Genomic DNA, 23,613 nt, shown 5'->3' on the forward strand with positions numbered 1-23,613 from the left:
AATACACTCCTTAATAGCAGGGACTTACTAACTGAAAGACAATGTAGTAAGAATTTCTCTGAAATACTTTGTGATTAAAATTGGATTTATGAGCCAATTTTCATTGAAACAGACAGGTAACAAATGCAAAATGTGTTAAAGGAAATACACTCTGTAAACAAGACACCAGTGGCAGTCACTTCCACAAGATATCATCAAGATGTCACTGAGGCCAAGAGCATAGCAGGATTCAAAAAAATGTACATGGTTAATGACAGGATTGAAAATAAAAGGGTTCTTCAAGTGATTGCTCATGCATATTCCAATATGCATATATGGTGTGTCCAATTGTCAAGACTTTTCCCTAGTGGGACCCTTTGGGTCGGTTTTGGTGTCCCCTGTGGTGATGCCTTGCAATGTTGTATGCATACCTTTGCCAACCCAACTCCCACTTCAGTTCCTTTTTTCTGCAAATGACAGTCGTTGCAGCTTCTGATTTCTTGCTTCACAAATAGTCAGTCTCTAGCATAGCATACTTGTGTTGGTTTTGTTGTTTCTAGATTAGTTTGTTCAATTTACTTAAAGTAGTTAGCTTGGGATGTGTGTATTTCCCTCTCCTATTGTTCATGCTCCTGGGGCATGCAGTGGCCCAAGGGTTTCAAACAATGTGCAAAGTGTGGCAAGCATATGCCCAGAGGAGATCTTCTCTCCACCTCCTTTTGAAGTGTCTTGGAGAGGGTCACCTGTCTGATAAATCCCCTGCAGACACACTATACTTAAGCTGCAAACCAAAATGGAGAGGGACCAGCGGCTTATAGTGATCCTTGTGGAGTTGGCACTTAGACCTCAGCCAGCAACTCCAGTGCCATAGTGCGCATTGCGCCAGCCTCATTGGTGCCATGCCTTGAAGAGCAGAATTGGCACGGTTTCCCGGCACTAAAAATGGGGTTGTCCTCTCTGAACCAGTCCCATTCCCTAGTACCATGCAAGAAGAGGACAACGGATGAGGCTGTTTGCCCTCCAGAAGATCTAGTAAGGCTCTGGAATCAGCCTGTACTGCGCCCAGCCTACCAGGGCAGAATACTTCTTTCCTAACACTGTTGACTCTGGCCCCACAGGCTGGTCCATTGAGCCTGGTATTGGAGGATTCCCCGGTGTGAGTGGTAGTGGAGGAGGACTCCATGCTGGACATGTTTGGGGCTGCACGGGACCTCATTGGTGGTGACAGTAACATTTGAGGCGCAGCACCTTCCCTCAGTGGCACCGGTCTACATCTGCATTCATGGTACCATTAGCGTCAATGCATGGGCCCTGTCAGGCACCAGTGGCTCTGCCTTAGACACAGACTATGGCTCCACAGCTTGCCCCAGCACCGGTGTCATCTTTGGCACTGTGAGAAGCCCACTGCTGTGAGTGTCCGCACCCGTTTGTCTTGACACTGGTCTCTATCTCCAAGCAACCATTGGGGCCCAAGACTAATTTTTGAGGGTGCATCTGAGGGCATCTGTCTGCTCCTTTTGAGAATCATCTATCCCACTTTTGCTGAGCCTGGGCCCAGATGACGTCAGACTGCTAGGTTCTGAGCACAGTGGGAGTGGAATATTCTGTCCAATTCTGTATCCTCTCCTCCTCCTGCCCCCTTACCTGTCCCTCTTCAGAGACCCTTCTTACAAGCAACTCCTTATCCTGCAGGTGACGTCACTTCTCACGCAGGATGATGATAGAGGAGGTCCAGCAGGAATTCAGGGGCAAAGGATTTTACTACTGGCACTTCCTTATCTCAAAGGTCAAAAGGGGTCTGTGCCCCATACTGGATTTCAGAAACCTGAATGTGTTCATACGAAAGCTCAAGTTTCGCCTTGTATCCCTGGCCTCACTCATTTCCTCACTGGATCCAGGGGATTGGTACACTGCCCTCGATATCAAGAATGCACATTTCCATATCTCCACCGCCATTTCCTCTGTTTTATGGTACAGACCATCGTTACCAGTTCAGTGCTGCCCTTTTGGCCTGGCCATGGTGCCTAGGGTTTTTGCAAAGTGCATGGCTGTGGTGGCCATGTTCCTGCACAGGAACTGGGTGCAGGTCTTCCTGTACCTGGACAACTGGCTGATCAAGGGCTGGTCACTGCATCAGGTGCTTGAGTATATGGAACTGGTCAAGGCTATGTCGTCCCATCTGGGCCTGCTCCTCATTGTGCCACGCTCATTCTTATGCAAAGAATCGAGTTCATTGGGGCCCTTCTCAACTCCAGAGATGGTCTTGACCACTTGGTTACCATGCTGCTGGCAATGCTGCCATCCTTTGTCTGGTGGATGCAGCCCTAGATAGTGTGTGCTGGGGTCCTGTTTGCAGGCCCAGAGAGAGGTCACCCTGGTGATGGATGCTTAGACATGGGGGCACACCTAAACGATTTGCAAACAAAGACTATGGTCTTGCATGGAAATGATGTTGCATATCAATTTCCAGGAACACAGGAGAGTCCTGCTTACTTGCCAGGTGTATCTGCCTCACCTACAGGGCAAGTATGTCATTGTGATGAGCGACAAGAACACATTGATGTTTTATATCAATTGACAGGGTGGTGCTTGTTCCTCTCACCTGTGCCTGGAGACCATCTCCCTCTGGGATCTTTGCATTTCTCACGATGATCACATGCAAACCTTGTACCTTCTGGGCATGTAAAACAACCTTGCAGCTCACCTCAACTGGCCCTTCCAAATCCCACGAGTGGTCCTGGATCACCTCAGCTGGCCCTTTCAATTCCTCGATTTGGTTCTTTAGGGCAGATGTGCCTCTCCAGTTTCCAAGGGTGGGGTCATCCCCATGTGGACCTGTTTGTGACCTGCCTAAACAGAAAGTTCCTGTGGTTCTGCTCCTTTCAGGTCAACAGTCCCTATCAGATACTGCTTCATCCATGACAGGTGGAAAGTATCTACATCTCCCCACCAGTGCTGTTAATACCTAGGGTTCTCCTCAAAATTCGACAGGACAGAGTGGACGCAGGAGTTCAATCAGCTGTGCCACGTGAACCTGAACTCCAAGCCACCTTGAACTCCAAGACTCAGACTCGGTCAGAGAAGTTTTAATAAGCAGCCGCAAACCCTCTACTTACCTTGCCAAATGGAAGAGGTTCTCTTTGTGGTGCCTTGATAAGGTACTCTTTCCCAGCAGGCCATGTTTCCCTTGCTTCTGGACTACCTCCTTCGCTAAGATCTGTCTGTCTCATCTATTAAAATATATCTGGCAGCTATCTCAGTTTTCTACGCAGTTCAGGAGTGAAGTTTCCTCTTCAGGGATCTGGTGGTGGGTTGTCACCTTAAGGGTTTGGATTGGCTTTGCCCTCAGGTTAAGCAGCCATTATAATCAATGAACTTGAATTTGATGCTCTCTTGAGTCATGGCCCCCTATTGGGACCCTAGCTACCTGCTGAATAGTCAGCCTCTTATAAAGTGGCCTTCCTGGTAGGTATTGCTTCTACCAGGGTGCAAGCCCTTACCTCCAAGCCTTACCTTATACTGTTTTCTATAAGGATTAGATGCAGTTGTGCCCCCATCCATTCTTTATGCCCAAGATGGTGTTGCCTTTTCACGTCAATCAGGATCTTTTTCTCCCTGTCTTCTTCCCTAAACCCCATGCCAGGACAGAGATACGGAATTACACTCCCTGGATGTAAGGTGTGCCCCTGCTTTCTATATTGCATGCACTAAACCATTCTGCTGGTGTGACTGGGTGTGCATACCCTGCAATGAAGCACATGGGGTTGAGACTAGGGTTGTTAAAATGTGGTTAATTGACTAGTCGATAGGCACTTCCGCATTCCTCCTTTGAAATGTACAAGAGCCTCTACTGGGGCTCTTGTATATTTCAAAGGAGGAATGTGGAACTCCGCGTACAGCCTGGGGCTAGCGGGTAGTCTCTCCAGCTGATCCCCGGTTCCGGGGAAATGCCATGGGAGCCTGGGATCAGCTGGGCAGTCCGCAGCTGACCCCAGGCACCATGGCGCTGCCCCTTTGAAACGCCAGAGGCGGTGTTTTAAAGGAGCAGCTGCCGCACATTGGGCCATACTACTCTGTAACCAGGGTTGCTTATGGAATCGGTGTTACCCTGAGACGAGAATATTTACAGACCCTAGAGACAGTTGGAGACACTGCAGCTGAGTAGGTGGCGTCATCACTAGTCAATGCAGCTTTTAATCTCTGTTGTGTAATGCATGAAGGGCCTCCTGATTCTTCTTCGGTTGATGTCCCCGTGAGTGCTCCACTGTTGGTGACGAGTGATTCCTGGACTCGCAGTTCAGAGCTTTTTCCTAGCAGATGATTGTTGGGCTGCACACGCGGAGGAGGTGCTTTGCCCCATTGACTGTTTGGTGCTTCGCGTGCTCAGCTGTCCTCTTCTCCCCCTCCCTCTTCCAGTTCCTCTCTAACAGCCCTCAGTTGCGGACGGAGCTCCTATCTCTCTTGCCCCAGGGGCTTGTTCCCTTCACACAGTTCTTGTTACTATGCTTGTTTTTTTGTTACTGTTTCATCATTGTTAATTGATTCCTTGTTACAACTTTATTTCTTTAAAAAAATGTTTTTCCCTGGTCCGGTCCTAACGGACCGCTTCAGCGGCAGCAGCTCTGATTTCCCTCATGCTCCACTTCATTTGTTCTCTCCCTTTGCTTCCCCATTTAAAGAAAAAAAAAGAAGAAGAAGAAGAAAGAAGACAGCCTGAGCTTCATCAATACTCTACCATGCCTGGCTCTCATGTAATGTCTTTGAAAAATGAAAATGTCTCCAATGTAATCCCATGCTAGTTTTGGATAGGCACAATTCTTGATTAAGATGGTTGGGGGAGGCATGTGACCGAGAACTGTGGCTCCGTATGATAATATTTGAAAGGGCTCTGTGGCCTTCCGAAGAGCCCCAACTCACTTTAAACTCAGTGAGACGTGAAACACAGATCCGTGTCTGCCTTGCTCCATAAACTCTGTAGGGCAAAAGTCTCTCTGGCGAGATGACTACCTGTAAAGCCGTCCCCCAGATTGGATACCGGGGATGTGCTGAGTACATCAGCTAAGCTGGCGACGAGACCTTTATCAGGCACCGCCACAGCCACACCCTGCACTGTCTCAGGGTTGGCACATTCATCAGTGGCACCAGAGAGACCATGCTGACAAACCATGGCACCACCGCAACCCAAGCCCACCAAGCCACAGGATCCAGCCTGTGGACCACCCTGCCTGAACCCTCAGGCACACGCAGCTGCCGCGTTTATTCACCTGGTGCCGGGAATGAGCACAGAACCTCCTGCCAAACTACCCTGCAAGTCCTCAGGACCACCTCCTGCCAAGCTGACACCTACAAGGAGGTCCCTCCCACCGGAGGCTGCAGCACAGGCGCAGCAGGCTAATTACTTAGTGCAAACAGAAGCCAATTGCACAATAGTAGCTGAAACCTATAGCATTCAGCCAAACTCTCCCCTCCTCTCATTCGAGGGTCCCCCTCTGTCAGCTTGTTCCCCATGCCTATCTTCACACTGCACTAGACCTCCGTTGACACATGAAAGCGCTGTAGTTACTGAATATGAGCAGAGGAATGTTTTTTCTTGGCAGCATTCCTCCCCAGCTACATCTTGTCAACTTCAACATTATCATGAAAGACTTCACTATTCACAGTGGTACCTGGACTGGCAATATCCCCCTCTAGATATTACCCTCCCTGGGGGGCAGTGTAGGACTACTGGGAACCCAAGAGACACCGCTCCATGAGTACATCTGCATCACCGAGGAAGCTTCCAGCAGCCTCTCCACCCCAAACCCTGCTGACTTCAGCAGAATCAGAAGAGGCGGAAAAGGGCCAAATTCCTGCTGAGAAATAGCATCACACAAGCCCAACAGGCCTTTGAGGATAATCCATCTCCATGTCTCGATGAGGCTGTAATACCAGAAGTCACACATTCTACAGACGACTTGAAACAGTTCCAAGAGCTTTTTAAAAGAGTAGTCACCAGCCAAGAGGTTCAGCTCTAGGAGGTAAAAGAGAAGTGGATCCTAAAGGGAGCAGGAAAGAATCCATTGATCATCCTTCATGTAAGAACAAATGATATGGCTAGATTCTTGCTGGAACGAATCAAGGGAGACTATGCCAGGCTGGGGAAGAAGCTTAAGGAAATCGAAGCTCAGGTGATCTCTAGGAACAGGCGGAATCCCACTAAAGAAGGGCAACTAAGATGTGACAGGATTATGATGCACAGTAGATGGCTCAGGCAGTGGTGCTATAAGGAGGGCTTTGGGATGTATGGTCACTGGGAGGCATTTATGGACAGAGAACTGTTCTCTCGGGATGGACTTCACCTAAGTAGGGAGGGAAATAGACTTCTAGGATGGAGGCTGGCTCAACTGATTAAGAGAGCTTTAAACTAGAAATTTGGGGGAGATGGTTGGGAGATGTCCAGGTAATCTCTACGCCGGATTTTAGCATTGAGAGGGAGGAAAAAGAAGTCAGAAAAGATATAGCTGGGGGTAGGAGAATGGACATGAAGAAGGGTAGCGTAGATACTAGTCTAATAGGTCATATTGGAGGTACAACATCTATGCCAAATTGGGTAAAGAATGTGAGTGAGGCCAAACAGCAAAAATTAAGATGTTTGTACACCAATGCGAGGAGCCTAGGTAACAAAATGGAGTAACTAGAGCTATTGGTCCAGGAAGTGAAACCAGATATTATAGGAATAATAGAAACATGGTGGAATACTAGGGATGACTGGAGTACAGGTATTGAAGGGTATGTGCTATTTAGGAAAGACAGAAATAAGGGTAAAGGTGGTGGAGTCGCATTGTATATCAAAGATGAGGTAGATTGTAAAGAAATAATAAGTGATGGTATGGAGAAGATAGAGTCTTTCTGGGCAAAAATCATATTGCGGAAGAAAACTATCAGTTCCTCCGGGATAGTGTTTGGGGTGTGTTATAGACCACCAGGATCTAATTTGGATATGGATAGAGACCTCTTTAATGTTTTTAATGAAGTACAGGACTATGTAGCACTTTAAAGACTAACAAGATGGTTTATTAGATGATGAGCTTTCGTGGGCCAGACCCACTTCCTCAGATCAAATAGTGGAAGAAAATAGTCACAACCATATATACCAAAGGATACAATTAAAAAAATGAACACATATGAAAAGGACAAATCAAATCAAATCAAAATAGTTGTCCTTTTCATATGTGTTCATTTTTTTAATTGTATCCTTTGGTATATATGGTTGTGACTATTTTCTTCCACTATTTGATCTGAGGAAGTGGGTCTGGCCCACGAAAGCTCATCTAATAAACCATCTTGTTAGTCTTTAAAGTGCTACATAGTCCTGTATTTTGTTTCAGATACACCAGACTAACACGGCTACATTTCTATCACTATTCTTAATGAAATAAATACTCATGGAAACTCTGTAATCATGGGAGACTTCAACTTTCCAGCTATCAATTGGAGAACAAGTGCTAGTAATAATAATAGAACTCAGATTTGATAGCCGATGAATTCCTTCATCAAGTAGTTGCTGAACCAACAAGGGGGAATGCCATTTTAGATTTGGTTTTGGTGAGTAGTGAGGACCTCATAAATGAAATGGCTGTAGGGGACAACCTTGGCTCGAGTGATCATGAGCTAATTCAGTTCAAATTAAATGGAAGAATAAACAAAAATAAATCTGAGACTAGGGTTTTTAATTTCAAAAGGGCTAACTTTAATAAATTAAGGAAATTAGTTAGGGAAGTTGATTGGACTAAAGAATTTATTGATCTAAAAGCAGAGGAGGCCTGGGATTATTTTAAGTTAAAGTTGCAGAAGCTATCAGAAGCCTGTATCCCAAAAAAGGGGAAACTATTTAAAGGCAGGTATTTTAGACCAAGCTGGATGAGCAAGCATCTCAGAGAGGTGATTAAGAAAAAGCAGAAAGCATGTAAGGAGTGGAAGATGGGAGGGACCAGCAAAGAAAGCTACCTTATTGAGGTTAGAGCATGTAGGGACAAAGTGAGAGGCTAAAAGTCATGTAGATTTGGACCTTGCAAAGGGAATTAAAACCAATAGTAAAAGGTTTTATAGCCATATAAATGGGAAAAAAAACAAAAAAAGAAGTGGGACCGCTAATTACTGAGGATGGAGTAGAGGTTAAGGATAATCTAGGCATGGCCCAATATCTAAACAAATACTTTGCATCAGTCTTTAATGAGGCTAATGAAGAGCTTAGGGAGAAAGGTAACATAACAAATGAGAATAAGGATATGGAGGTAGATATTACCATATCCAAGGTAAAAGTCAAACTTGAACAGCTTAATGGGAGTAAATCGGGGGACCCAGATAATCCTCATCCAAGAATATTAAAGGAACTGACACGTGAAATTGCAAGTCCATTAGGGGAAAAAAGCGATCCGGGTAACTATAGGCCTGTTAGTTTGACATCTGTAGTATGCAAGATCTTGGAAAAATTTTTGAAGGAGAAAGTAGTTAGGGATATTGAGGTTAATTGAAATTAGGACAAATTACAACATGGTTTTATAAAAGGTAGATTGTGCCAAACCAACCTGGTCTCCTTTTTTGAGAAAGTAACAGATTTTTTAGATAAAGGAAATGCCGTGGATCTAATCTACCTCGATTTGAGTAAGGCATTTGATACAGTACCACATGGGGAATTATTGGTTGAATTAGAAAAGATGGGGATCAATATGAAAATTGAGAGGGAGATAAGCAACTGGTTAAAGGGGAGACTACAGCGGGTCATACGGAAAGGTGAACTGTCAGGTTGGAGGAAGGTTACTAGCGGAGTTCCTCAGGGATCAGTTTTGGGGCCAATTTTATTTAATCTTTTTATTACTGACATTGGCACCAAAAGTGGGAGTGTCCTCATAAAATTTGCGGTTGACACAAAGTTGGGAGGTATTGCCAATTCAGAAAAGGATTGGGATATCATACAGGAAGATCTGGATGACCTTGTAAATTGGAGTGATAGCAATAGGATGAAATTTAATAATGAGAAGTGTAAAGTTATGCATTTAGGGATTAATAACAAGAATTTTAGTTATAAGCTGGGGACACATCAGTTGGAAGTAACGGAGGAGGAGAAGGTCCTCGGAGTCCTGGTTGATTATAGGATGACTATGAGCCGCCATTGTGACATGGCTGTGAAAAAGGCTAATATGGTCTTGGGATGCATTAGGCGAGATATTTCCAGGAAGGATAAGGAGGTGTTAGTGCCGTTATACAAGGCATTGGTGAGACCTCATTTGGAATACTGTGTGCAGTTCTTGTCTCCCATGTTTAAGAAGGATGAATTCAAACTGGAACAGGTACAAAGAAGGGCCACTAGGATGATCCGAGGAATGGAAAACCCTGTCTTATGAAAGGAGACTCTTAACCAAAAGAAGGCTGAGGGGAGACATGATTGCTCTCTTTAAATATATTAGAGGGATAAATACCAGGGAGGAAGAGGAATTATTTAAGCTTAATACCAGTGTGGATACAAGAATGAATGGATATAAGATGACTAGTAGAAAGTTTAAATTTGAAATTAGAGGAGTGAAGTTCTGGAACAGCCTTCCAAGGGAAATAGTGGGTGCAGAAGTCCTATCTGGCTTCAAGACTTAGCCAGATAAGATTATGAAGGGGATGGTTTGATGAGATAACATGATCTTAGTAACTAATTGACCTTTCATTATCAGTGGTAAATAGACCAATGGAGGGATGATAGGAGTTACTATAGACAACTTTTCCTGGGTGTCTGGCTGGTGAGTCTTGCCCACATGCTCAGAGTTTAGCTGATCACCATATTTGGGGTCAGGAAGGAATTTTCCTTCAGGGTAGATTGGCAGAGACCCTGGAGGTTTTTCGCCTTCCTCTGTAGCATGGGGCACAGATCACAGCTGGAGGATTCTCTGCATCTTAGGGTCTTTAAACTATTTGAAGGCTTCAATATCTGAGTTATAGATGAGAGGATTCTTCCAGGAGTGGATGGATCAGATTCTGTGGCCTGCGTTGTGCAGGGGGTCAGACTAGATGATCATAATGGTCCCTTCTGACCTTAAGGTCTATGAGTCTATGAGAAGCAGCATCGTCTCTTAAAGGACATTCACCCGTCCTCTCAAGGAAAGATTGCATTACCTATTGATGAGGCAATAATGGAAGTATCTATTTGGTGGATACCCGCCTCTGTGCATCCAAGCTGCAAAAAAACGAAGAGTAAGTACTTTGTCCATCCCAAAGACCTAGACTTTCTCTTTTCCCATCCCTAGCCAAACTCATTGGTGGTAGATGCAGCAAATCAACACTCTAAAGCTCCCCAGCTCAAATCTTCAAGCAGTGAGGAGGAGTACAAGAAACTAGACCTCTGTGGTAGGAATACCTGTTCCTCAGCCACTTTGCAGCTTAGAATAGCAAACTACTCTGTGCTGTTGACTAATCATGATTTCAATAATTACTCCAAGCTGTCTGAATTCATGGAACATCTACCCAACTCCAAGAGGCCCATTCTCAGGGCAGTCATTCACGAGGGACACACCATCACCCGTACTACTTTACTAGCAGCCATAGATGTTGCTGATACAGCGTCTAGAGCAACTGCCACAGCTGTGGTGATGAGAGCCTGCTGGTTACATGCAGCAAGGGTGCCCAGAGATCTACAGACTAAAGTAGAGGATCTCCCTTTCAACAAACAAAAGCTGTTTGTGGCTAACACAGATGAGATCCTTCACAACAGTAAAGACTTGTACCGTGCTCTGCACCCTTGGCGTGTACACATCATCATACCGGAGAAAGAGAGACATTCCTTTTAACAGGAATAAGAACCACTATTACAACCGTCCCCAGCAAAGACTATATGGACTCGTCTACACTGGCCCCTTTTCCGAAAGGGGCATGTTAATTTCACAGGTCGTAATAGGGAAATCCGTGAGGGATTTAAATATCCCCCGCGGCATTTAAATAAAAATGTCCGCCGCTTTTTTCCAGCTTTTAGAAAAGCCGGAAAAGAGCGTCTACACTGGCCCTGATCCTCCGGAAAAAAGCCCTTTTCCGGAGGATCTCTTATTCCTACTTCAAAGTAGGTGTTTCTGGCTTGTTGTCACTGGATGGTTGGGGAGGTCGGCAGACCCTCAACCAAGTTTTCAAATTTGCTATTTGTCAGTCTAGGAGCCGGAGGAGCGTGCTTGAGGCGGACACTTCCTCTGAAGCTGCTGCCTGAATTGATTATACTCATAGGCTACGTCTACACTGGCCCCTTTTCCGAAAGGGGCATGTTAATTTCACAGGTCGTAATAGGGAAATCCGCGGGGGATTTCAATATCCCCCGTGGCATTTAAATAAAAATGTCCGCCACTTTTTTCCGGCTTTTAGAAAAGCCGGAAAAGAGCGTCTACACTGGCCCCGATCCTCCGGAAAAAAGCCCTTTTCCGGAGGATCTCTTATTTCTACTTTGAAAAAGTGGCGGACATTTTTATTTAAATGCCACGGGGGATATTGAAATCCCCCGCGGATTTCCCTATTACGACCTGTGAAATTAACATGCCTCTCTCGGAAAAGGGGCCAGTGTAGACGTAGCCTATGAGTATAATCAATCCAGGCAGCGGCTTCAGAGGAAGTGTCCACCTCAAGCACGCTCCTCCGGCTCCTAGACTGACAAATAGCAAATTTGAAAACTTGGTTGAGGGTCTGCCGACCTCCCCAACCATCCAGTGACAACAAGCCAGAAACACCAGTTTGCCCACAGATTATGTCCCTTTTTCCATCATTGGGACTCGATAACATCAGACTGATGGGTACTCAAAATCATCAGTGTGGAATACTGTATACCAGGGCTGGGCAAAATTCGGCCCGGGGGCTGAATTCGGCTCAGGGGCTGGATCCAGCCGGCCAACCCACAGGATCCAGCCCATGGACCACCCTGCCGGGACCCTCAGGCACACGTAGCTGCCACGTTTAATACAGACCCTACGTTTCTCTGCTCTGCAGGGAGGGGGGAGGCTTCATGCCATCTCCTCGTCTCTAGCCCAATCCTTAGCTCCTATTGGCCAGAAACAACCAGCCAATAAGAACTGACCTCAGTCAATCTCTCAGCTCTTATTGGCTGGAAACAGCAAGCCAATCAGAGCTGAGAGATTGGCCTGAGAGACTGGGGCAGCCGGAGTTGGGAGCCTCATGGACGGAGCAGTCTGTATTTTCAAGCAGGATGGGTCTTTCGGCCAGGAGACAATTAGGTAAACTTCTCCCAGCCAGCGCTTGCCTCTGGCACCCCAATCCCTCCTGCACCCTCCTCCCCCAGAACACCATCCAAACCCTCTGTACCCCCTGCCCCAGGTGACAATTCCCTCCCAGATCCTGTACCCCCTCCAACACTCCTCCCTCAGGCCAGAATCCATTCCTGCACCCATACCCCTTCCCTGAACCTACACCCAAATCCTCTGACCCAGGTCACAACCCCCTTCTCCACCCAAACACTCTGAGACCTCATGCTGTCTCCTGCACCCCAGTCCCTTACCCTGTGCGCCCTTCTGCACCCAACCTCCATCCTAGACCCTGCACCCCCCTCCACAGAGAAGTGCAGCCCTTCACCACTTATCAAAATCTTGGAGTGGCCCCCCACCAAAAATTATTGCCCATCCCTGCTCTATACCCTTCACATCGCTTCTTCCTTCCCCGTCCCTCTTCAGGAACCCCCTCTCACGAGATCCTTCTCGGGCAAGACATCGATCACCCCTTCCAAATAGGGCAATAGAGAGGGTACCCAACCTCTATGGGGAAGAGGGTTCTATTCAACCTACTTCCTTACCGAAAAGCGTATTGGGGGGGCTGGGGGAGGTTGGAAGCCAATTTTGGATCTTCGCAAGCTAAAGAAGTTCCTGCACAAACAGCGCTTCAAAATGGTCACACTGGCTTCAATAATTCTAGCACTGGTTTGCAGCCCTTGACCTACAAGTTTGCATACTTTCATGTCACAATACATCCTTCCCACAGACATTACCTCTGTTTCACGTTGGGGGAATGATCGTTTTTAGTACACGCTTCTCCCCTTCGGCCTTTCCTCGCCTCTTCTTCCCCCCACCTCCTCCCGGCGTCTTCTCTACGGTACTCACAGTAGTGGCAGTTTATCTTCAACAACAGGGGGTCATCATCTTCCCATACCTCGACGATTGCCTAATCAAAGGCTGATCACGGACAGAGATGTCCAAGATGGTCTCCAAGACTAGACATCTATTCGATTATCTTGGACTCATTATAAATGAACAGAAGTTGACTCTCAGTCCTATTCAAGACATCAAATTCATCTGGGCTCGCCTCAATTCTATATCAGCCCAGGCCTACCTACCAAACCAATGATTCAGTGCACTTCGGGACTTGGTGACTACCCTGTCCATGAACCTGTCATCTACCGTCCATACCTGCCTCTGGTTGTTGGGCCATATGGCAGCTACTACATATGTTGTCCAATATGCACATCTCCATTTCCGTGCTATGCAGCACTGGCTAACTTTGGTCTACAAACGATCTCAGCATACTTTCGGGAAGTGAATCATCATCCTGGTACATGTACTAGACTCTCAAATGGTGGACTTCCCATCACAACCTCCTTGCTGGGTTTCCCTTCCTTCAATCCGAGCCATTGGTACAGATCACCGTGGATGCCAAGTTAATAGGATGGGGTGCACACATGCACCACCACATAGTGCAGGGAAGGTGGTTACCTCATGAGGCTCTGTTGCACATCAACCTTCTCAAGCTCTGAGTGGTCAGGAATGCATGCAGACACTTCACTCCCTCCATTACCAACTGCATTGTTCATGTCCTAACGGACAATACAACTACCATGTTCTACATCAGTATTTTCCAAATGGTGCTCCGCAGAACCCCGGGGTACCACAAAGTGGAACTCAGGGTTCCGTGAAAAAATTCTATTCCCCCACCCCCTGCAGAGCTCGTAGGCAGCCCCCATTGGTGCTTTGCTGGCGGGGGCGGGTTTCTGGGAGCGCGCGGTTTTGGCTGCCCCACCCCCGCACACGACATGGCCCCTTCCCCACCCTGCAGGACTGCCCCTGTCCCACAGGGCCTCCAGTGCCGCACAGCCTGCTCCTCCTCCTCCTCCTCCATGTGTGCTGGTGGCAGCTTTTACAGTGGCCGCTGCTGCTGGGAGGGGAAGGGGTGACTGGGTCCGAGGCGCCGAGTAGCTGCTCCCGGATCTCAGCATTTTTAAACTGCTGCCTGCTCGGAACTCTGCTTGGGCTCTGTTTCTCCCCTCTCCTCGCCCCCGCCCGGGGCGCACTCGGGCTCTGCTGCCCCCCCATCCCCGAGGGCACGCTCGGGCTTGCTGGCCTCCACCTGAGGTGCGCTCGGGCTGTGCTGCCCCTCCACCCAGGGTGCGCTCAGGTTCTGCTCCCTCCCACCCAGGCTGCGCTTGGGCTCTGCTGCCCCCACATGTGCTGCTGTGCTCTCTCCCTCACGCCCCTCCCCAGCTTCCTGGGGAAGAGGCAGAGTTTGGTCTGGTGGGGAAGGTCGGGGTTTCTACACCCCTCCCTCCCCCCATGCCCTGCCAGCGGGAAGCCTGACCTGGCGATGCAGCTGCTCTGGGATCCCTGCTGCATGGGGGGTAGGGGGACTGAGCTTCCTCTCCCTCCTTTTCTCCCACCCCTCCAGGAACAAGTGTGTGCTACCTGGAGGCTTTCCCTGCTGCAGCAGGGTGCCAAGCCAGGTAAGCGTCACCCTCAAGTCCTCTCCTCTACCCTCCTTCCTGGCATTATTATCCTTACTTATTCATGGTCGACTTTTTCAGCTCCATATACCAGACTGTTATTAGGGCAGTGGTGCTCAAGCAGCTGTCTTCCTGAGGTGTTGTAGCGCTTTGATCTGGAAGCCCACTTGGGACGTGTGTGACTGCATTTTGGCCCCCAGGCCTCCTTTTGTGTCAAGCACAAAAAAAAAAAAAAAATTCCCCTAGCTACTCAGCTGGTGCACCACTGTATATGGGATTCCTCGAAATTCTTTCAAGTTTAAAAGAGTTCCATAGGCAAATAAAATTGGGAAACACTTCTACATAAACAGGTAGGGTGGTGCTCGTTCGCGATCCCTTTGTGTGGAGGCTATCTGCCTCTGGAACTGGTGCATCCAGCATGGGGTTATCCTCAAAGCATCATACCTACCAGGAGTCAACAACGTAATGGCGGATACTTTGAGTCACAGTTTTTCCACAGACCACGACTGGGAGCTGCATCCAATGGTTACGGAATCCATCTTCCACAGGTGGGGCTACCCAATAATAGATCTTTTCTCAACCATGGACAATTCCAAATATCTCCGGTTTTGCTTTCAGGTAGGACTGGGCAAAGGAGGATCCCTGGGCAATACATTCCTAATCATCTGGAACAAACCTCTACATTGTGCATTTCCCCCCGTCCCGTTGATCCCCAGGATCCTGCAGAAAATTCAGTTGGACTCGGCTTAAGTCATCTTAATAGCTTCATCATGGTCCAGACAGATTTGATTCCCATAGCTTCAGCACGTCAGTCGAGCCATCTCTCCCGCTACCATATCGACGTGACCTTCTTTCTCAAAACAGAGGCAAACTACTTCACCTCAACCCCACGCTGAATTCCACTGTTCAGAACAAGTGAGAACCGTCCTTCTCCAAAGCAGGAGGCCATCCACTAGAAAGATTTACCTGCACAAATGGAAACAGTTCACATCCTGGTGCCAACGGACACAGGTCGATCCTCATGTGACTCCTCTCCAGACTACCTATACTATCTCAAGAATGATGGCCTGTCCAATTCGTCCATCAGAGTGCACTTAGCAGTGATCATAGTGTTCCATGAGCACATCGACGGATCATTTGTGTTTGCCCACCCAATCACGAAGAGATTCCTCAAAGGCCTCCACAACCTCTGTCCCCTTCGCAGGACCCCATCGCCTTCTTGGGATCTAAATCTAGTCCTGAACTAGATTGTTTTTTGAGTCATCGAGCAATATCAAGGAGCCCTTCCTTTGCCTTTGGTATTTCCTTTGCGGTAAGAAGAATCCAATACTGTGGGTCAACATAAACTCCAGCAAGGACATGAATATTGTCAAAAAGCTACTCTTCGCGTTTCTGCATGGGGGATAGAATTCCTTCTGCAATTTGTCCACCATTTTCTTGCAAGAATTTTGACAGTTTTCACCATTCCTTCATTAAAACTCCCAGGGTTACATCAACAGCTTGAAGATTCACAGTTGTTTGGTTTGGCTTTGCCAAGAGGTCTCGCAGGTTCTTCATTTCGTCCCATTCAGCTTTTGTTAACTTATGTTCTCTTGTTCCAGCAGCAGCCACTTGTTCACAGTAAGATTGAAAAACGAGGAGCCGATCAATCATTGTAGATGTTGTGAGTCACAGTATCCAATGATTGAGTTACCCCATGTAGATCAAGCAGAACACTTCGAATACTTGGGGTTCATAGTTTGATAGTGACTTGTCAAATTTTTGCCAGAAATTTCTTTACATGTTTTTTGTTCAGTCCATCCCAGATTCCCAACTGAAGAGTGTGAATACCACACCTCATCAGTTGGACTTTTGAGTCGTCCTCATGAAGCCATGCTGGAAGTATGAGGCTAGGGTCATTAACCCATTGTGCAGCAGCATCCATGTTGAGTTTGATTTCATCCATTCCTTTAGTTCCTTCATCAGGCAAAATAGTTTCAGTTCTGTCCACATCCCTGTTCTCAGAGGTAGAAATAGTTTCATTGTCCTCGCTGAAATTTTTGACGGCACACGTCATGTTTGCTGCATTGTCAACGCAGATGCTCAGCACTTGCATTTCAACTGATCCCAAATTTTTTTAAAATAGCTTTTACTTGACTTTTCACGTAGGAAAAATTGTGACGCATGTTAGTGTCGATTATGTCCAAGGTTTTTACCACAGCTTTATCTTTTCCTTCTTTGTAGTACTGAGCATTGATTGCAAGAAAATTTCTGTTTCCACAGGTTGCCACATCCATTTTCAGGTTGCACAGTTTTTGCTCCAAAGCTTTCATGAGCTCTTCGTGACCAGACTCAGCTGTGCTGATAATTAAATGATGAACTGCATCGTGCCCTGTCGAAACGTCAAGCTGCCAACCCCTTTCACCTGCAATTTTTTGGAATCCTTTGCTCCTTACCCTGAAGGTAGTGAGCGGTGTTGAACTCAAGCAAACCATTTCCATCAGCCCTTCACGGAAAGTATAGGCATCCATGGAGACTGTAACCTTTGAGGACTTCAAATATGTGTCAAGTTTTGCTTGCTCAATTTTGGGTTTCTTTTCTGATGAAGCTCCACAAAAAAAATTTTCTCCAGGAGTTTTCAGAGAGCCAGATGAATGTCATTTAGCCGCGTCAGCTTTCTGTTTTGCCTCATATTTGAAATATTTTCCAAGTTTTTAATGAATATCTCAAAAACGCTTTCATATAGATATAGCAATGAAATTTGGTATGTGCCGTAGCGTTAGTAAGTGCGATCACTGTTCTACAACATTAATTGTTGGGAAGTAACGAGGCTACACGTTACAAGGTTGAAAATAAACACATACTAATCTAACTATCTGACTAATTTATGCAAGTACGTACTCGCGTCGCCTAACCTTGGCACAAGGGTGGGAGCAGTCTGCAGTGTTGCCGGATGTCTGATAATTATCAGATTCTTTAATAAAACATATCTCAAAAAAAATTTGTAATTTTGTATCTGTACATTAAATCTTGATTTCGGCTGAATTGAGAATAACTGTGACATATTACGTAAAGTGGTAAAGTAAATGTTAATATCAATTGTTATACAATCTGAAAGTTTTTTGCACCGTTAGGACTTTCTTGCTAAAATATCTTTCATTTTGGATTGAAAATGGGGGGAAAAAAAAACCTGGAGCAATGGAGCAGTCAAGATTTTCTGTGCTCCGGCTCTGCTTCAGCTCCAGGCAAAAACCTGCAGCTCCACTGCTCCACGCTCCAGCTCCGGGCTCCGCTCCAAAGCCCTGCTTCTTCGAGTACTTGCTCATGTCCATTCCAGTTAGATGTGCATGCACGCTGCATGCATAGATTTCTGGAGCTTTTTTCCCTTAGCAGTACCGATTGGGCCAACAAGGGAGCCCCCTGGTATGGCGCCAGTATACCGGTGCACATATACCCCGTTGGCCGTCCACCCTCTCAGTTCCTTCTTGCTGCACGTGACGGTAGCTGGAGCACTTCTCTATTTGTTCTACCCTAGTGTTTGCATAACTCTTAGTTTAGTACTTGTAAAAAGTTCGTTGTGATTAGTTTAGTGTTTCTCTCAGTGGGGATTCCCTCTTCTTTTCTCTTTTCTCCCCTACGGGGGAGGTAATGCTGGGGCCGCACAGCTTCAAACCTTATTTGAAGTGCATGAAGCCAATGCCCTGTGGTGACTCACATGACACCTGTCTGAAGTGCTTGGGAGAGGGTCACCACACGGACAGATGCCAGATATGTAGGAGCTTCAAGCTCAGAATGAAGCTCCTCTTAATGGAGTCAGCTCTCCAACCATCAGTACCGGATGTGGCGCCGAGCATCCATAGTGCACCGGCGTCTGTTAAAGAACCATTGGTGGCACTGAGACAACTGGCACCAGCGAGGCCTTCATCATCGAGGCACTGATCTCAATCACCGGTACACTCAAGGAAGAAGCATAGGGAAAGGTCTCCAGCAAGATGCGACCCGAAGGTGCGCCATAAGGATGGTCACCTGGCCGAGGGCCCTCACCATGATGCTCCTGAGCTGCGTTGACACTGGTTGAGCACGAAGCATATGGAGGATCCAGTGTCTGAGCTGGAAATTGAGGAGCTCCATCAACCGTTGATGCCAGAGGCTTTCGACGTGGCCCAGAAGCTGATGGAGCTTGCTGTGACCCAGGGGCCCGAATTGATCATGGGTGAAGGTCACCATCCCCCACTTCCAGCACCAGAGTCAAGTGCACCATCAGGACAACCAAAGCCAGCCCTGGGTGCGGCGTCCGTACCAAGCTTGGGTCTGGTCCCACTTCCCACCATGGTGCTGCATCGGTCCGTGGCGCTGATACTAGCACTGGCACCGACACTGTCTTTGATGACAGCACCGGTATTGGCACTGGCTCCAACACGGATATTGACAATGGTGCCGACACTAGTACCAGCACCAACCTTGATATCACTTGCGGTACCACTTCTCTCATCGGTACCATTTGCATCAGTACCACCTGCGTACACGGTACCTCAGGTCCAACTGGCACCAATCCTGCTGGCAACAGGAACATTACTGACCCTGGCATTACTGATGGCGACTCTGCTTGTCCTGGCACTGATCACTATGGGAGTGCCTTATTCTGCGGTGCCACTAATGCAACCAACACCGATGTCACCACCGGCACCACCAGGTCTAGGTCCAGTGCCGACACATGGGGCAAGCCAGCTTCAATGACAAGGCATGTTATCCCGTTGCTTCCTGGTACCATCTATGGCACTACCCTGATCGGCTTCAGACTACTCTTCTGAGTTGGAGGCTGAATCAGCATGTTCAGGGTGCTCATCCTACAGGTCAAGATCCTGACACCGGTCTTGATCATCATACCAGGTATCACAGCCCAACTTCCCTTCAGTCCTGCTGCCACAATGGCAACCTAACCAATAGTGGCCTTTCTGGACACCCTGGGCATACCACAAGGCCCAGGGGCCACAACAATTAGGACACGTTTTGGTCCCAACACAGCCCAGGGGTGCTTTGTCTAACCAAACCACCAGAATCTGAAGCAGATCATTTGATCTGCACAGAGGTGGCCAGGTTGGTGCAATACCAGCAAGGGGCTCCACAAGTCCTCCTGCCGGTAACCACCAAGCAACAACAGGTCTTTCTCCCTCAAGTGGGGGGAGTCATCATTGTCACTAGACAAAGCACTAGTCGACCCAGCCCCTGCGATGCCAGCCATGGATGCCAGGGCGCATCAAGACCTACTCCACTGGATGGCAACTAACCTAGGGGGGCAGGCGGAGGAGGTGACTGAGGACCTGGACCCCATGGTAGACATTCTTACAGCGGACACTCTAGCCAAGGTGACACTGCCACTGAATAAGATGGTGTCCAAGTTAGCTAAGAGACTGTGGCACACCCCAGCCTCAATCCCTCCCACCCAAAAAGGGGTGGAGAGGCGATAATTCTTCCCGCAGTTAAATCATGAACATCTCTATTCCCATCCAACACCAGGTTCACTTGTGATCCAGACAGCTGGCCAAAAGGAGAGACAAGGCCCCCCAGGTCCCACGCTAAAGAGCAAGGAACCGAAAAAGTTAGACCTACTGGGCAAGAAAGCCAGAACAGCAGGAGGGCTCCAACTCCACATCGCGAACCAGCAGGTTATGCTAAGCAGATACACGTATAACACGCTATCAGCAATGGTCAAGTTCAGGGACTGCCTTCCTTAGGAGGAGAGGCAAGAATTTGGGGCCTTGCTGGAAGAGAGTAGAGTGGTATTCCGCACAGCACTCCAGACCGCACAGGATGCTGCCAATTCAGCTGCCTGGACAGTGACCACGTGGGTGGTCATGAGGTGCAGTGCTTGGCTGCAGGTATCAGGGATACCATCCAAAGTCCAGACCACCCTGCAGGACCTACCTTTTGAGGACCAGGACTATTTTTGGAGCAAACCAATTCATGGCTGCACACCTTAAAAGATTCTAGGGCCACTCTTAAATCTCTAGGGATTCATACCCCGGCCCCCAATGTAGGCCTGTGCCCCCTAGGACGGCCCAGAGACCCTTCCAACAACCCTTTAGACCAGACCAAGGTAGGAGGAGGGGGAGCATCTTCAATGGCAACTCCAACAGAAATAGGCATAGGAGGTCTAGGTCGGACCCAGAAGGAGGGCCCACCAAGCCCTCTAACCAACAACTAAAAGGTGTTATTTTGAAAACATGCTCGAGGACTGCGTCCCAGCCTCCATTATAAACCCACCGTTTGAGTCCCGGCTCTCCCATTTCCTCCTGGCCTGGTCCAAAATTACCTCGGATCGTTGGGTTCTTGGCCTGGTAGAAAAGGGATATGCTATGCCCTTCGCGGTATGGAATGGCTTCCTTATGAGGAGAGATTAATAAGACTGGGTCTTTTCAGCTTGGTAAGGAGACAACTAAAGCCATATCTTCAGTAAAAGAGAAGGTTGGCTTAAGATACACAACTCTAGCTACATAAAATACAGATAAATATATTCATCTGATGAAATTGGTTTTGCCCATGAAAGCTCATGATTCTATATATTTTGTTTAGTCTCTAAAGTGCCACAGGCCTACCTGTTTTTAACATAGCTGGAGAAGATGTATCTTAAACCAAATTTCTCAAGTGTCCTCACAGCGGGAGGTTGACTGAAAAAAACTCTCCTGTTGACTTCCCTTACTCCTCGCAAATGTGAGATGTACCAGAGTTGATGGGGGCACCCTCAGTATTTGATTTCACGGGTCCTTATTAGACCTACTAAGTCAAACGCTGAAAGATTGACCTCTGTAGCATTGATTCTCCAGTAAGTGTAGACATGGTCTAGGGGAGATATGACTGAGGTCTATAAAATCATGACACTTAGAGAAAGTAGATATGGATGTGCAATTTACTTCTCCTCACATAAGAACTAGGGGTCACCAAATTACATTAGTAGGCAGCAGGTTTGAAACAAACATATTTCTTCATACAGCATATTCGTCAACCAGTGAAACTCTTTGAAAAAGGGTGTTACCACTATAACAGGGTTCAAATAACAAGGTAAATTCGTGGAAGATACGTTCATCAGTGGCTGTGAGCGAGGATGGGCAGGGTTGACCTTTGTTTCTAGAAGCTAGGAATGGTCCTTAAAAAGCACATCTGGATAAAGTTTTTAAAAGTTCCAATGACGTGATTAGTATGACTGTGCATCAGATAGAAAAATTGATGGGCAGTTCTGCTAGCAGATTGGGAAGCAGGGAGGACTTTTTTTTTTTTAATACAGTGTTTTTATATTGTAAGAATGTCCATACTGGGTTAGCCCAAAGGTCTTTCTACCCCAATATTCTGTCTTCTGACAATGGCCAATGCCAGGTGCTCCCAGCTTCCTGGTTTTTTTTTCTTCAGAGAATGGCTCACTTGATAACTACCTGTTCTGTTCATTCCCTCTGGGGCACCTGTCATTGGCCACTATTGGAAGATGGGGCTAGATGCACCTTTGGTCTGATCTAGTATGGCCATTCTTATGTTAAATGAGACCATGTAATATGATGAGTTAAGAGTAAATTGCTTAGAAAAAGGGCTACTTATAGCCCAAAACTGGGGGTCCGTCCACTATAAGGCACACCAAACCAGTTACAAAGAGCGCTTCTGTTTGCCACACTGTCCAGTTAGAAGTCACACAAGCAATCCCCTCAGACAATCCAGTTTTTCCTATGCCAAAACCAGTACCATACCAGTACCTTGGATGACAGGTTATGAAAATCAGTCTCACCAAATCTGAACCGGTTCTTCCAATCCCAGAGGACCATCCTTGTTCCTAGGTCAACTTATCCAAAAGAGCACACTGTGCCAATTGTTGATAATCTAAAATTTGAAGTTTTTATCAGTAAATAAAGTTGAGAGTAAAATTGTTAAAGGGAACAAATCACATACACCAGTGACCAAGATCCTGATGCAGGCTCATAGCAGAGTTGAAATAAACTGCTATTTTAAAAGTATCTGGAATACATCGTTTGCTAGAATGGGTCATCAGTCCTTTTGGGCCCAATTAATAGTAAAGGTGTTTTTGAAATTATGTGGAATAAAGACAAAGAGGAGGAACCCGGAGGGCCCTCTTTATAATCTTGCCCATGTGGATGGAATTCCATTGTTCCCCTTGTGTGAAAGTGCTTTCTAAAGATGGAGTTTGTCATATGGGCAAGTCACCTGTCCATGTCCTTTTTAGGCAAGCTGCCATTACCTCCCAGTCTAAATGTTCACAGAAAATTCCTCTGATGCAGATTGTACTGCTATTCACCTGACTATCTACCCTCCCACAAATAGGTGGGTGAGGCCTATTGATCTTCCAGAAGCAAACATTTGAAATACAAGTACATAGCCTAACATAAGAACAGCCATACTGGGTCAGACAAAAGGTCCATCTAGCCCAGTATCCTGTCTGCCGACAGTGGCCAGCACCAGGTGCCCCAGAGAGGGTGGACCTAAGACAATGATCAAGCGATATGTCTCCTGCTATCCCTCTCCAGCCTCTGACAAACAGAGGCCAAGGACACCATTTTATCCCCTGGCTAATAGCCTTTTATGGACCTAACCTCCATGAAATTATCTAGCTTCTCTTTAAACTCAATTATAGTCCTAGCCTTTACAGCCGCCTCCTGGCAAGGAGTTCCACAGGTTAACTACACGCTGTGTGAAGAACTTTCTTTTATTAGTTTTAAACCTGCTACCCATTAATTTCATTTGGTGTACTCTAGTTCTTCTACTTAGGGAACTAATAAATAACTTTTCTTTATCGGCCCTTTCCACACCACTCATGATTTTATATACCTCTATCATATCCCCCCTCAGCCTCCCCTTTTCTAAACTGAAACGTCCAAGTCGCTTTAACCTCTCCTCATATGGGACCCGTTCCAAACCCCTAATCATATTAGTTGCCCTTT

At 46.9% G+C, this 23,613-nt stretch overlaps 1 protein-coding gene across 1 annotated transcript in view; it reads left to right on the forward strand.

Moving 5' to 3' along the window:
- Window positions 1-23,613, forward strand: part of EI24 (EI24 autophagy associated transmembrane protein) — an 89,219-nt gene that overhangs the window by 15,476 nt on the left and 50,130 nt on the right. The window lies entirely within an intron of this gene.

The sequence above is a fragment of the Pelodiscus sinensis genome, chromosome 25 (genome assembly GCF_052426305.1).
Source record: "Pelodiscus sinensis isolate ZL-2025 chromosome 25, ASM5242630v1, whole genome shotgun sequence".
NCBI classification, from domain to species: Eukaryota; Metazoa; Chordata; order Testudines; family Trionychidae; genus Pelodiscus; species Pelodiscus sinensis.